This window comes from Megachile rotundata, chromosome 6 (assembly GCF_050947335.1).
Source record: "Megachile rotundata isolate GNS110a chromosome 6, iyMegRotu1, whole genome shotgun sequence".
Lineage (NCBI taxonomy): Eukaryota > Metazoa > Arthropoda > Insecta > Hymenoptera > Megachilidae > Megachile > Megachile rotundata.
This window is the reverse complement of record NC_134988.1, coordinates 7,133,756-7,146,932: the sequence shown is the minus strand read 5'-3', so window position 1 is coordinate 7,146,932 and position 13,177 is coordinate 7,133,756.

Below are 13,177 nucleotides of genomic sequence, written 5' to 3'. Positions count from 1 at the left end.
TCCCGAGGCTGCAGCCGAGTGGCTACGCCTGTTTCCTAGAGTGGCGTTCGTTGCACGAGGGTGTACAGAGATATCGACGCAACCTCGAGGGACTCGGGGAAGCCCAGCGTGGCTAATGGGCATGTCATTTCACGAATCTACGAGCATATAAAACCGAGAACTCTTTCGGTTGTGTTCCAATTCCCGTGACGTCCCATTTGACCCGGTATCCTTATAAAACGAGTCGTTTTAAACCTACCTTAGATCCTTAAGTTTTCGAATCTATCGGAATTCCTCGAGGATTCTTCGGCTTCGAGATTGCGCCCAGTAATTGGAAAGCTCTTTTGCAAAAACGTTTTTTTCCTGTCATATTATGGGCCAAAGGGATCTGGAAAAAATGGTCTTCAAGTTTTCGGGTCGAAGGAAGGTTCGACGATTACTGGGCCGCGGTATTTTAAATTCGACGAGCGTTGCTTGATTCCTGCCACGGTGTTTCGACCCAATCCGATCCCCATTGTCGGAGTTGAAACACTCTTCTAATTTTTGAGGCAATGTGGACCGCGGAACGGAGGGTCGACCTGTAATTCAACCAAACTTCCCTAATTAATCAGACTCCCAATTAGTCGAAGTAACGAAGGTCGAATGGTTATGGGCCGAAGAGGAGCAGGGAGGAAAGACGAAACAGTTCGAAAGGAGAAGAAACGACTGGCGATGGAGGGAGGGGAAAATAGGAAGCTGGAAAGTGGTAGCAGTGAGTCACGTCGATGTCGATCGACAAACGGGTTGCCCGATTTCCCTCGAAATTACGTTTCGCGTCCTAATTCGAGACAAAAACGAAAAGGAATAACCCGAAGATGCGCTGCCCGCGTTAGCAGCTCACCTTTAACCTCCGGCGTTGTTAACGTCGATCGCATTCGACACATGCATTCGCTTTGTCAGGTCATTCCGAAAGTCTTTGCACGGTTCGCTGACATCCGCCGATTATCCGAGTGACAGCTGCCGATTTTGATGACATTTTCGGATGATGTAGAGCCCGAAAAAATATTCGACAGGTATTTTCCCTTTGGTCGTCAAACGCGCTGAAGAGCTAGTAGCCCTCAAATTTGAAATCAGAGAACGTATTTGGTAGAATTTAAACGTTTCTGGTAAAAAAGTGCGCGGGTGAGGGTGGAATCGAGCGGCATATGGCTGAGTGGATCACTGAACCGACTGGACATGGGTCACCGAATGGACTATACTAAATATTGTACTGTATCTATGTATGCTATGTTAATACATATGTGTGTATAACATTGTACTTTGTAGGTTTGATAGTAAAGAACAATATGTAGAGTAATACGTGTACACACTTATATATTCTATTTTATGTATAGTATTATATTATAATTATATTATTGTATATTTACATATTATTATGTCATATAATTCTGTGTTAGTACAATTCTATTAAGATTGTATAATAAATTACTGTATAATAAAATTCTATTAATAGTGCATAATACTGTATCATTTATAGAGTAGCTATTGAGCGGTAGACCCATATGTGGACTATAGGCGTGCTAACTATGGTGGACCTATGAAGCAGTAAGTCAATAGAGTCACTAATTCCATACACTGATAGGTCCATAAAGAAGATGGTCAAGTGGGCCTATAGTAGTAGGTTCATATAGCAAGCCTATAGTATAGTAAAGTCATACAATAGTCAAACAATAAAGTAATGGTCCTATAGCATAATAGTCCCATGGTGGGTTGTGGAAGAAGTGGATACAATGATAGAGCAATGGAGCACAATGATGGAGCTATAGAGTAGTAGCCCTACACTATAGTTGGTCTATAGAGTAATAGGTCCATGCAATAGTGGATCTATAGAACAGTAGGTCAATATAGCAGTGAGCTTATAGCACACTATGCCCATCCAATAACTGAACTATAAACTAGTGCAACCATAAAATGGTGGGACTATAGACTAATGGATCCATAGAGATATGGGCCTATGTGGTATTAGGCTAATACAGTAATGACTCAGTAAACTAGATGGCCTATATAATAGTGGGTTTATAGAGTAGTAGCCTTGCACTATAGTCGGTCTATAGAGTAATAGGTCCATGCAATATTGGATCTATAGAACAGTAGGTCAATATAGCAGTGAGCTTATAGCATACTATGTCCATCCAATAACTGAACTATAAGCTAGTGCAACCATAAAATGGTGGGACTATAGACTAATGGATCCATAGAGATATGGGCCTATGTGGTATTAGGCTAATACAGTAATGACTCAGTAAACTAGATGGCCTATATAATAGTGGGTTTATAGAGTAGTAGCCTTGCACTATAGTCGGTCTATAGAGTAATAGGTCCATGCAATATTGGATCTATAGAACAGTAGGTCAATATAGCAGTGAGCTTATAGCACACTATGCCCATCCAATAACTGAACTATAAACTAGTGCAACCATAAAATGGTGGGACTATAGACTAATGGATCCATAGAGATATGGGCCTATGTGGTATTAGGCTAATACAGTAATGACTCAGTAAACTAGATGGCCTATATAATAGTGGGTTTATAGAGTAGTAGCCTTGCACTGTAGTCGGTCTATAGAGTAATAGGTCCATGCAATATTGGATCTATAGATCAGTAGGTCAATGTAGCAGTGAGCTTATAGCATACTATGTCCATCCAATAACTGAACTATAAATTAGTGCAACTATAAAATGGTGGGACTATAGACCAATGGATCCATAGAGAGATGGGCCTATGTGGTACTAGATTAATATAGTAATGACTCAGTAAACTAGATGGCCTATATAATAGTGGGTTTATAGAGTAGTAGCCTTGCACTGTAGTCGGTCTATAGAGCAATAGGTCCATGCAATAGCGGATCTATAGAACAGTAGGTCAATATAGTAGTGAGCTTATAGCACACTATGTCCATCCAATAACTGAACTATAAGCTAGTGCAACCATAAAATGGTGGGACTATAGACTAATGGATCCATAGAGATATGGGCCTATGTGGTATTAGGCTAATACAGTAATGACTCAGTAAACTAGATGGCCTATATAATAGTGGGTTTATAGAGTAGTAGCCTTGCACTATAGTCGGTCTATAGAGTAATAGGTCCATGCAATAGTGGATCTATAGAACAGTAGGTCAATATAGCAGTGAGCTTATAGCGTACTATGTCCATCCAATAACTGAACCATAAAGAAACACAGCTAGTGCCATCATAAATTAATAGACCCATAAACATCTGTCTATGCAATGTAGTAAAATGTGTCTATGTAGAAGCAAATTAATACAATAGAGCACGTGGTCCACAGTGGGTCTATAGAGCACTAGGACAAGTGATTCGAAACAAATCGCAGTAGTGATTATATTTTCATGTTTGTTGGTGAAAACTGATACGTTGGCTCTTCAGTGAAACGCATATTTGATTTACCGGCTGAGAAGCGACAAATTTGATCAATTTTATGGCGGTTGCTCGATTTATGGTGCCATTTAGCAAACAATGGCGAGATTTATTAGGCACCACTTGATTCTTTCGTTATGAATGGCAAATTTAAAACTGTTGTTGATGCATAACACGGCACGCTTCCGGAATGCTGCACGCTTTTTATAAATTATGCAAGTCAGGTTCGATTAAATTGCAGTACCAGGAGATGCATCGAATGAAAATAATTTTGAAAGGAATGCAAAAAGACGATGGACAAAAATGGTGAGCTTTCAGGATTTTTTTAAAATTCTGTATCGATCGACCTGGAAGCTGTTCGTAGAATGCAAATAAATTTTGGTCTTCGTGCTACCTAATACATTTTTAAAGTCTGCCTCATACATTTAAAATAATATATTTATTTACGGTTAAAATTTTGTTATGCGTTAATATTTTGTTTAAAAATTTTTCGTAGAATTAAAATTACTAGACCTTTCATTCATTAACATCGACCGTTTTAATATTAAAAGAAATTATGAAAATAAACCTTGGATTTCTTCGATGGATAACGAAGACGTCTGCAGAAGAAGTTTAAAACGCTTTCCTTTATTTTTTTAGAGTTGAAAGCCTGTCAGGAAGTTACGTAAAGCTTATTCATCGTCTCGTTACATTTTTATTGTTCCTCAAGGCTGTATTGTATTCATTTCAAATTGTATGTCACAGGCAAATAATAGTGCCTTCTTGTTTGCCTAAGACGTTCAATCGAGAAGACTGATTTGGATAACTTAAGATTGCAGATGTCTTCAGAAAATATTTTCTCAAATTATCTGATTTCAATGAAGTTCAGTTTTTATTTAATTTTTCTTAATTATGCGGTATTTGCATTAAACCTCGTTCATTGATTAACCTAACCTTTGTGGTACATTAAGATAATTAAGAAAAATTAGGTTAGTTTGTTTTTTAACATCTCACGTTAAAGTTAAATTAGTTTGTTTTTTAACATCTCACGTTAAAGTTAGGTTAGTTTGTTTTTTAACATCTCACGTTAAAGTTAGGTTAGTTTGTTTTTTAACATCTCATATTAAAGTTAGTTAGATTTGCTTTTTAACATCTCACGTTAAAGTTAGAATAGGTTTGGAATTTTTTAATATTCCATAGTTTGGATTTAATTAGTTAATTTAGTGTAATTTAATTTAATCAAGGTATTCCATAAACCTAAAGTTACATTTCCTTTTATCATTTTCGTTCTAAACTGAAATTGTTCATTTTCTAACGAACCTAAACCAAATCTGATCAATGTGAGATGTTAAAATGATTCTCGAACTAATTTAACATAAACGAAATAGTAAAAAGACCTTAAAGAACATTTTTCATCGTTTGCACCTTTCCATAATGATAACCTAACCTAACTGAAAAAATTAATAAGTTTACCTAATTGAAATTGTTCATTTTCTAACGCACCTAACCTAAATCTGACCAACATGAGATGTTAAAATGATTCTCGAACTAATTTAACATAAACGAAATAGTAAAAAGACCTTAAAGAACATTTTTCATCGTTTGCACCTTTCCATAATGACAACCTAACCTAACTGAAAAAATTAATAAGCTAACCTAATTAGAATTGTTCATTTTCTAATGAACCTAACCTAAATCTGATTAACGTGAGATGTTAAAATGATTCTCGAACTAATTTAACATAAACGAAATAGTAAAAAGACCTTAAAGAACATTTTTCATCGTTTGCACCTTTCCATAATGACAACCTAACATAACCTGAAAAAAGTAATAAGCTAACCTAATTAGAATTGTTCATTTTCTAACGAACCTAACCTAAATCTGACCAACGTGAGATGTTAAAATGATTCTCGAACTAATTTAACATAAACGAAATAGTAAAAAGACCTTAAAGAACATTTTTCCTCATTCACCCCTTTCCGTAATGATAACCTAACCTAACTAAAAAAATGCAATAACCTAATTGAAATAACAATAACCTAAAAAAGAAATATATTCCATATATTTGTATAAAACGAAACCATATTGAGTTTGTCCTTTCCAAAATTCAATTCTGCATTAACTCTTCCCTTTTTCCCTTTTTTCGAGCATGCTTTGTCGAATACAAATAATTTTTAACACTGCTCCCTAGGGCAACAGACGGAGGTTATTTTTCGCAAGCCGCTTCGATCAGTTCGCATTCGCATACGAACGATCGTTCAAAGTTTCTGTTTCGAATGCTTATCGGCCATCATTTTTATTATGAAGTCGGTTATGTGTTTCCAGACGACAAGTCGTGAGTTACATACCGAATTATTGATCAGGGTTTGATATTCTCGGTTGCCCTTTATTTGTTATATATAACATGAAACTCTGTTGAATAAATAATTATTGCAAATCAAAATTTTCATGTTTGAACGTTATTTTTTAATTTGGAAGGTTGTGTAAGTTAGGTTAGGTTCTGAGGTATTCTAATTTTATGGGAAGGGAAGGGGAAGGTTAGGTTAGGTGCTATTTGTCGCATACTTATTAAACACAATATGAAAAGCTACTAAACAAATAACAATTTGTAAATTACAACAGTAAGTAATAACATGTAGCCCTCCAATAGTAAAGTTAGGTTAGGTGAGATTAGGTTATGAATTATAACTTTCAATTTTAGTACACTACGTCTTTAAACCCTGTATGGGGAAGTTAGGTTAGGTTGCAGAATTATTTGTCTTCGCTTTATTAAATACCTGAAAATAAACAACAGTATAAATAATATAATAATTCATGACAGTATAATCATCAGATAGTAAAGTTAGGTTAGATGAGATTAGGTTATGAGTTATAACTTCTAATGTTAGTATTTTACTTCTTTAAACCCTGTATGAGGAAGTTAGGTTAGGTTGCATAATTATTTGTCTTCTCTTTATTAAACATATGAAAATAAACAACAGTATAAATGATATAATACCTCATGACAGTATATTCATCAGATAGTAAAGTTAGGTTAAGTGAGTTTAGTTTATGAGTTATAACTTAAAATGTTAGTACACTACGTCTTTAAACCCCGTATGGGAAGTTAGGTTAGGTTATATTATGATTTGTTTCTTATTTATTAAATACATGAAATGGTACATTAATAAGGGAAGATAGATTAGGTTATATTATGATTGGTTTCTTATAAATACATGAAATGGTACATTAATAAGGGAAGTTAGGTTAGGTTATGTTATAACTTGTTTCTTATTTATTAAATACATGAAATGATACATTAATAAGTGGCAACACATGTGTTAGGTTACAATATTGGTAGTCCATGTTATTTTAATAACAACAAAGTTAATTAACGATGGTACGCCGCAAAGATAGGTTATGTCACGACTGTTTGTGAATGAATTCTCATTTAACAGCATCCTACAGTAACTGAAAGGAACAAGTTCATCTGATTTTCACCATTCTGTCGTTCGTAATTTAAACACGAATAAAGAAGGCATCCACGGAAACTTTATTCGAACTTTCGAACTGTCCGATGCACGTATCGAAATACCATCGAAGAATCTTCAATCAGTTCCTCTTGCTTGCTTCCGGTTGGACCGTTAAAGGAAACGGCTGCAGAGCTGGCGAGAACGTTGCCACGCATTAAAATGAATCACCCTATCAATGATATTCCAGGAAACTCATATCACCCGGCTACCGCATCAAATTATGCTAACTGTCCGCGTCACATTATTGAACGTTCGCCTTTATTGTTTGCTACCGATATTACGATAAAATTCGCTCTTAGTATATTTACAAATACTTAATCTTGATGGAACATATCTGTTTTATAATTATTTTCAACGCATACGGAAGATTTTATCACTTTTGTACTGATATGCAGGAGTATTGGGAGCGAACGCGAAGAGATATTTGGTGATATTTGGCTACTTGTCGATATTTTATTTTAAATTAACTTATGTATATTTGTTTCGTATACTTTGATCTTTAAATTGACACACAGTGGTGTTTATATGTCACGTTGTTAAATAAATATAGCACTTTAAGTAGTGATATGCTGCCTTAAGCCGCTGCCACATCGATCTTCATATTTTTATGAATGTACAAACGTTGCTACATCAATGTTGTCGTTAAATTTTGTACTGATATGTAGGAGTACTGACAGTGAACATAAAAAGATATGTGATGATATTTGGTTACTTGTCGATATTTTATTTCAAATTAACTTATGTATAGTCGTTTGATATACTTTGATCTTTAAATTGACACACGGTGGTGTTTATGTGTCACGTTGTTAAATAAATATAGCACTTTAAGTAGTGATATGCTGCCTTAAGCCGTTGCCACATCGATCTTCACATTTCTATGAATGTCCAAGTGTTGCTATATGAATATCATCATTAAATTAAGTTATAAGCATTGGCACATTCTTGTAATATGTTATAAACTAGTAATCGTAACCATGACATGTTAAAAAGTAAATAAACTAGTTTGAGGTGTGATATGCAGCCTTAAGCCGCTGCCACATCAATGCTTCTCTGAATGTCGAATATCTGCTACATAAATGATATCGTCAAATAGCCTTGTTCACATGGGGACACCGATATAACACATTGTAAATGAAATAAATCAATTTAAGACGTGACATGCCTTAAGCCGCTGCCACGATATCGACACTGTTATGAATGTCATGTTATGAACGTTATGAATGAAGTTTATACTGTCACGTCAAATTAATTCATTCACATCGAAACACCTATACAACGTTGTTAAATAAATCAATTTCAGACGTGACATGCATTAAGCCGCTGCCACGCAGATTTTAATACTTCAAATATCTGAATTTTTAATAAATTTATAACTTTGTCTCGACTTCTATTTTCTATAACGAAGAAGCGAGTATCGATCGCAATATTTTCCGAATCTTTTTTCCAAGTTCCTGAAGGTGATAGTTTGCAGCGGTACGAAAAGTGTGCCAATCTATGGGTTAATATAAGCGTATCACTTTGCACGTGAATGTCGTTGCTTCAAGTGTTGGAACACTCGTGTTCAGCATGCACGTTTTTAGCAGCCGGTGATTTTGGGACGCGTGGCGGGAATACCGGAGACTAGCGTGTTAGAAAAGAGTGGGCTGGCATCGTAAAGGGGTAACAGCCGTCACTGTACCATATGCCTCGCACATTACTCGCGAAAGCGGAGAGGAACTCGTAAAAGCGCGACACACACGATTTTTATTTCTTCTACTTCTGAAAATCGGAACTTGATTTATGCCGTTCAATAATTTTATGTCCTCTCTTTTCTTAAAACTATATCATTTGCTAAAAAAACCTTCTCGCAATTTCCAACTTTTTTCATCAACCATTGACATAACCTAACACTCCCGGAGTAATGGACGCATAATCGCTCATTAGAGAATTGTAATATTACTCGCTCGGGTCCGAGAGTGTTAAACCACACCCACGAGCAATTCATCACGACTAAATTAATGGCAAAATCATCGACTGCTATGGAGACTAAAATTGGGTCACTTTTACACTAATTACTCTCGTACTTCAAACATAACCTCTTTCAAACGTTTTTATGAGCCCGTTGATAGCGCATTCGGAATTCATACACGCAACACGGTGATTAATACAAGCATAAGCAGGAGTATAAAAAGAAGAAGTGACACACGGTCACGTGACGTTATTTATGAGAATTTCGACGTTTGATCCGTTTCTCGTTGTCTCGAGTCCCGTGAGAGGTTACCGTGTGTCCCCGTCAAAAGAATACCCACATTAATCAATGTCCCGTTGACTTTTTATCGTCGCTTCTGCTTATATTCTTAACCGCAAATAAATTTTCAGTTTCGTTAAGGTCACACTCCAGTTTCCGATGCGCTAGCAACATTGTAAAGGTAAACACCGGTTAAGGATTAAAAAGCCCGGGCATAAATCCTGGCATTGTTAAAACGTTCTATATAAATGGAACCTAATCTTGCCGGGGGTAATAAAAATTTCATTTCACGTTACAACGATCTATGTTTCGATCGTAAAAGAATTATTTTCCAGTCAAGTTCAATAGATGCTGCTTCAACATTCTCGGCTACATTTCTTTGTCGGCTAACGTTCTCGGGAGAACGCCACGAGAATTGCTTTCTTCCGTCTGCTGAGCGGAACCACACGCTGACGCGGGGGTCGAGTCCTTATTTCCGGTTGCTTCTGCGGAATTTCGTTCACGTAGTTTTAACCTATATCATTTTCCCTTCCAAAATGTCACGGGACGGTACCGACCGAGAAAAAAACCCGCTTCGTCCCGTATTATACCTATTCCCTCATCTGACTCCGGGTCTCACCGGGACACCCCTGCAGTCACGATGCTCCCACCGATAATCTTTGTCAACATTTTTCTTCTTCCTTTTGTTATCAGACCAACGATTATTCTGCGGAAATATTCTATCTAATAATCCATCAAAGTCAGAATGTTTACATTTCTTCATGGCTTGTCGAGATACTTTTCAACTATCTGTTTTTACAAACTTTTATTTTAATCAGATTTCACCGCCAGCTGCCTCTTTAAAATGCGTAATATGACACGATCGATTTGTGTCAAAGTTAGGTTAGGCCGATATCTGTTTATCTTTCAAGGGACGTATAATTACGCCAAAAGAGCATACTTATTTCAAATTATATTAGTTACAGCTTAAGTTTTTAAGTTATTTGTATTACTGACTATAAATATTTCTGTAACGATAGTTTATAGGTTGGTTGGTTTCTGATTTTGAAAGATGGCCGACGCCGTTGATCCTGACGAACGAGTTAACTTATCCTTTAATCTTAATTGCAAACATATCCATCTGCATTTGTGAAAATCCAAGAATTTGTCTTTTAACCTGGATCGAAGCGACAAGGAAGCAAACAAACGTGCGGAAGATAGACAAAGCAGAGGTTTTGGAAGTATCTCGCAGATATATCGAGTCGAGGCACGGTTTAACCGGGCCGTGTGTGTACGGACGTTTACGTATCACGTTATTGGACAAAAGTTGCACCATCGGTTTTAGACGTGACGCGATCTGATTTATCGCCCGGCGCGGATTTTTCGGTACAAGAGGGAGAAACTACGAGACGGGCCATTTTTCTCAGGCTGCAGCTGGATAACGTGCTACTCTATCCCTTCCTCTGTCTCTTCGCCTCCCCCCTTTTCACCGTTTCTCTCGTTCTCCCGTTTCGCGCTATTCTTCCCCGTTCCCCGTCCTGTCCGGCCAAATATATAAACTCCATACGTTCGCGGAGGCCGTCGATGGCGCCATCTACTCGTCGTTGCTGCATCCAGGACAAAAAAAAATTGGTAACGTATTATGGAAGTTATCGAGTACGCGGATCTTGGTTGCGAACGATTCGATCAGAATCGTGGGGGCAGATTCGTTCTGAGTAATTGATACCATTATCGGTGCGATATTAAAGTTTCATATTGGTATTTGTCGACGTGGATGTCTGCAGTAACGTTCACGGGCGACTTTTTGTGTTTATTGGAATGAATCCCACGTTATATGAAACTTAACGTGAAATTCACGTTAACTGAACTGAGGGATAATCAAATTTTTAAGTCCAATTGTAAATTAGGTTATCCTTGAAAAAATTTGGTCTGAATTTAATTTGATCATACGATGTAATCTTAATCTAATCTAACCTCTGTGTAATTTAATCTTAATCTGATCTAACCTTAACATAACAACCTTTATGTAAATTAACCTTAATATAACTAAACCCTAATGTCATCTAACTTTAATGTGACAACTCTAATACAATCTAACCTTAACATAACTAAACTCTAATTTAATCTAACTTCGATGTAACTCAATCCTAAACTAACCTAGCCTCAACGTAAGTGCATCTTAATCTAGCCTAACCTCAACATAACAAAACCTTAATCTAACCTAACCTTAATATAATAACCTTAATATAAATTAACCTCAACATAACTAAACTTTAATGTAATCTAACTTTGATGTAATAACTTTAATATAAACTAACCTTTTCGTAACTAAACCTTAATTTAATCTAACCTCAACGTAACTGAGCCTTAAACTAACCTATTCTTAATATTACGCAACCTTAATCTAATCTAACCTTCACATAACAAACCATAATTTAATCTAATATTAACATAACCTCAATCTAACCTTACCTTAGCGTAACCCTAATATAAATCCTGATATAAACTAATATAATATTAACCTTAAATGTAACCTAACCTTAATCTAATCCTAAACCCATTCTAACCTTGAATTTAATCAACTTAACTAACCTAACTTTCACTTCCTTCATTTTCAACCCAATCTTAACCTAGTTTGATCTAAGCAGGACAAAATCTAACCTTAACTGAAACCCAAACTAACTCAAGCTCACTCGAACAAAGGATATCGATGCGAATGTCGAACCAGACAGCTTTTAATGTCTTTCCTTTGTAGTATTATTTTTACCAGAATCCCTGTCACAGCACGCGAAGAGCATCAAGATGCTGTATCAGCTTCTCGAAGTTCGTGGTCGGATTTAACCCACATTGTTTCGTCCCGAATCATTTTCAGCGCACGTAATAAGCATGCGTTTCTGTTCGCAATCCACGGATCTCCAGTAGGGATTTTCGAAAGGCCAACCTATGCTGCTACAGAAACATGCACCCCGACTGCAGGTGAATAAAGGATGAGAAGACGCCTTGGGATTCCTGGTACAACGGGGATCTCTCGTTCCATGCTGAGGCTCTTGTATGAATTTGCATCACGATGGTAGCTGATTTTTATATACTGTACCATGACCGGAACGAATAGAGCGGTTTAGTGTCGCACTCCACGTGCTGAGATGTTTAAAATGGAACGAGTGTAATTACAAGATTTACAAAAATTAAATTTGTAACTAAGGCGAAATGTTAGTGTCTAGGAGATGAATTCATGTGACTGTGGATGATAATTTATGTGACTGTATGGAGCTAACTTTGGGATCTATTACTGTGTAGGTCCGCTATAGTGTTGGTCTACTGTTCTGTAGGACCATTAATGTATGTAGACATATTACTTTATGGGTTTATCGTTTTATCGGTTCATCACTGTATAGGTCATCAGTATACATGTAGACGTACCCTATGAGGCTACTGCAAAGAAGTCTGTTACTGTGCACCTTGTATAGGCCTTGTATAATATTGGTCTATCACTATTCTGACTCTCTACAATATCGGCCCATCACTGTATAGGCCTATTACTTACTTGTTCCACTAGTGTATGGACACACCAGTAAAATGGGGTTTCCGCTGAGTAGGTCAATTAATGTATAGACCCACCACGGAGTAGGTCTTCCACAATATTGGACCATTACTATATAGGCCCATCACTGAATCAGCCTATTACTTTATGACCCACTGTATGGGTATATTAGTGGAATAGGGCTACCACTGAATAGGTTCACCACTGTATACATTTATTACTGGGTAGGTTCTCCACATTATTAGTTCATTACTATACATATAGGCCCACCATTGAGTGGGCCTATTACTCTATGACCCCCTACTCTATGGGATTAAGCTACTTTAGTGGAATGGGATTACCAGTGGAATAGGTCCATATACATTTATTACTGAACAGGTCATCCACATTATTGGTCCACTGCTTTATAGGTTCACCACTGAGTCAGTCTATTACTTTATGACACACTACTGTATTGGCATATTAGTGGAATGGTTTCTACTAAATAGGTCCACCACTTTATAGACCCATCATTGTGTACATTCACTACTAAATAGACCCACC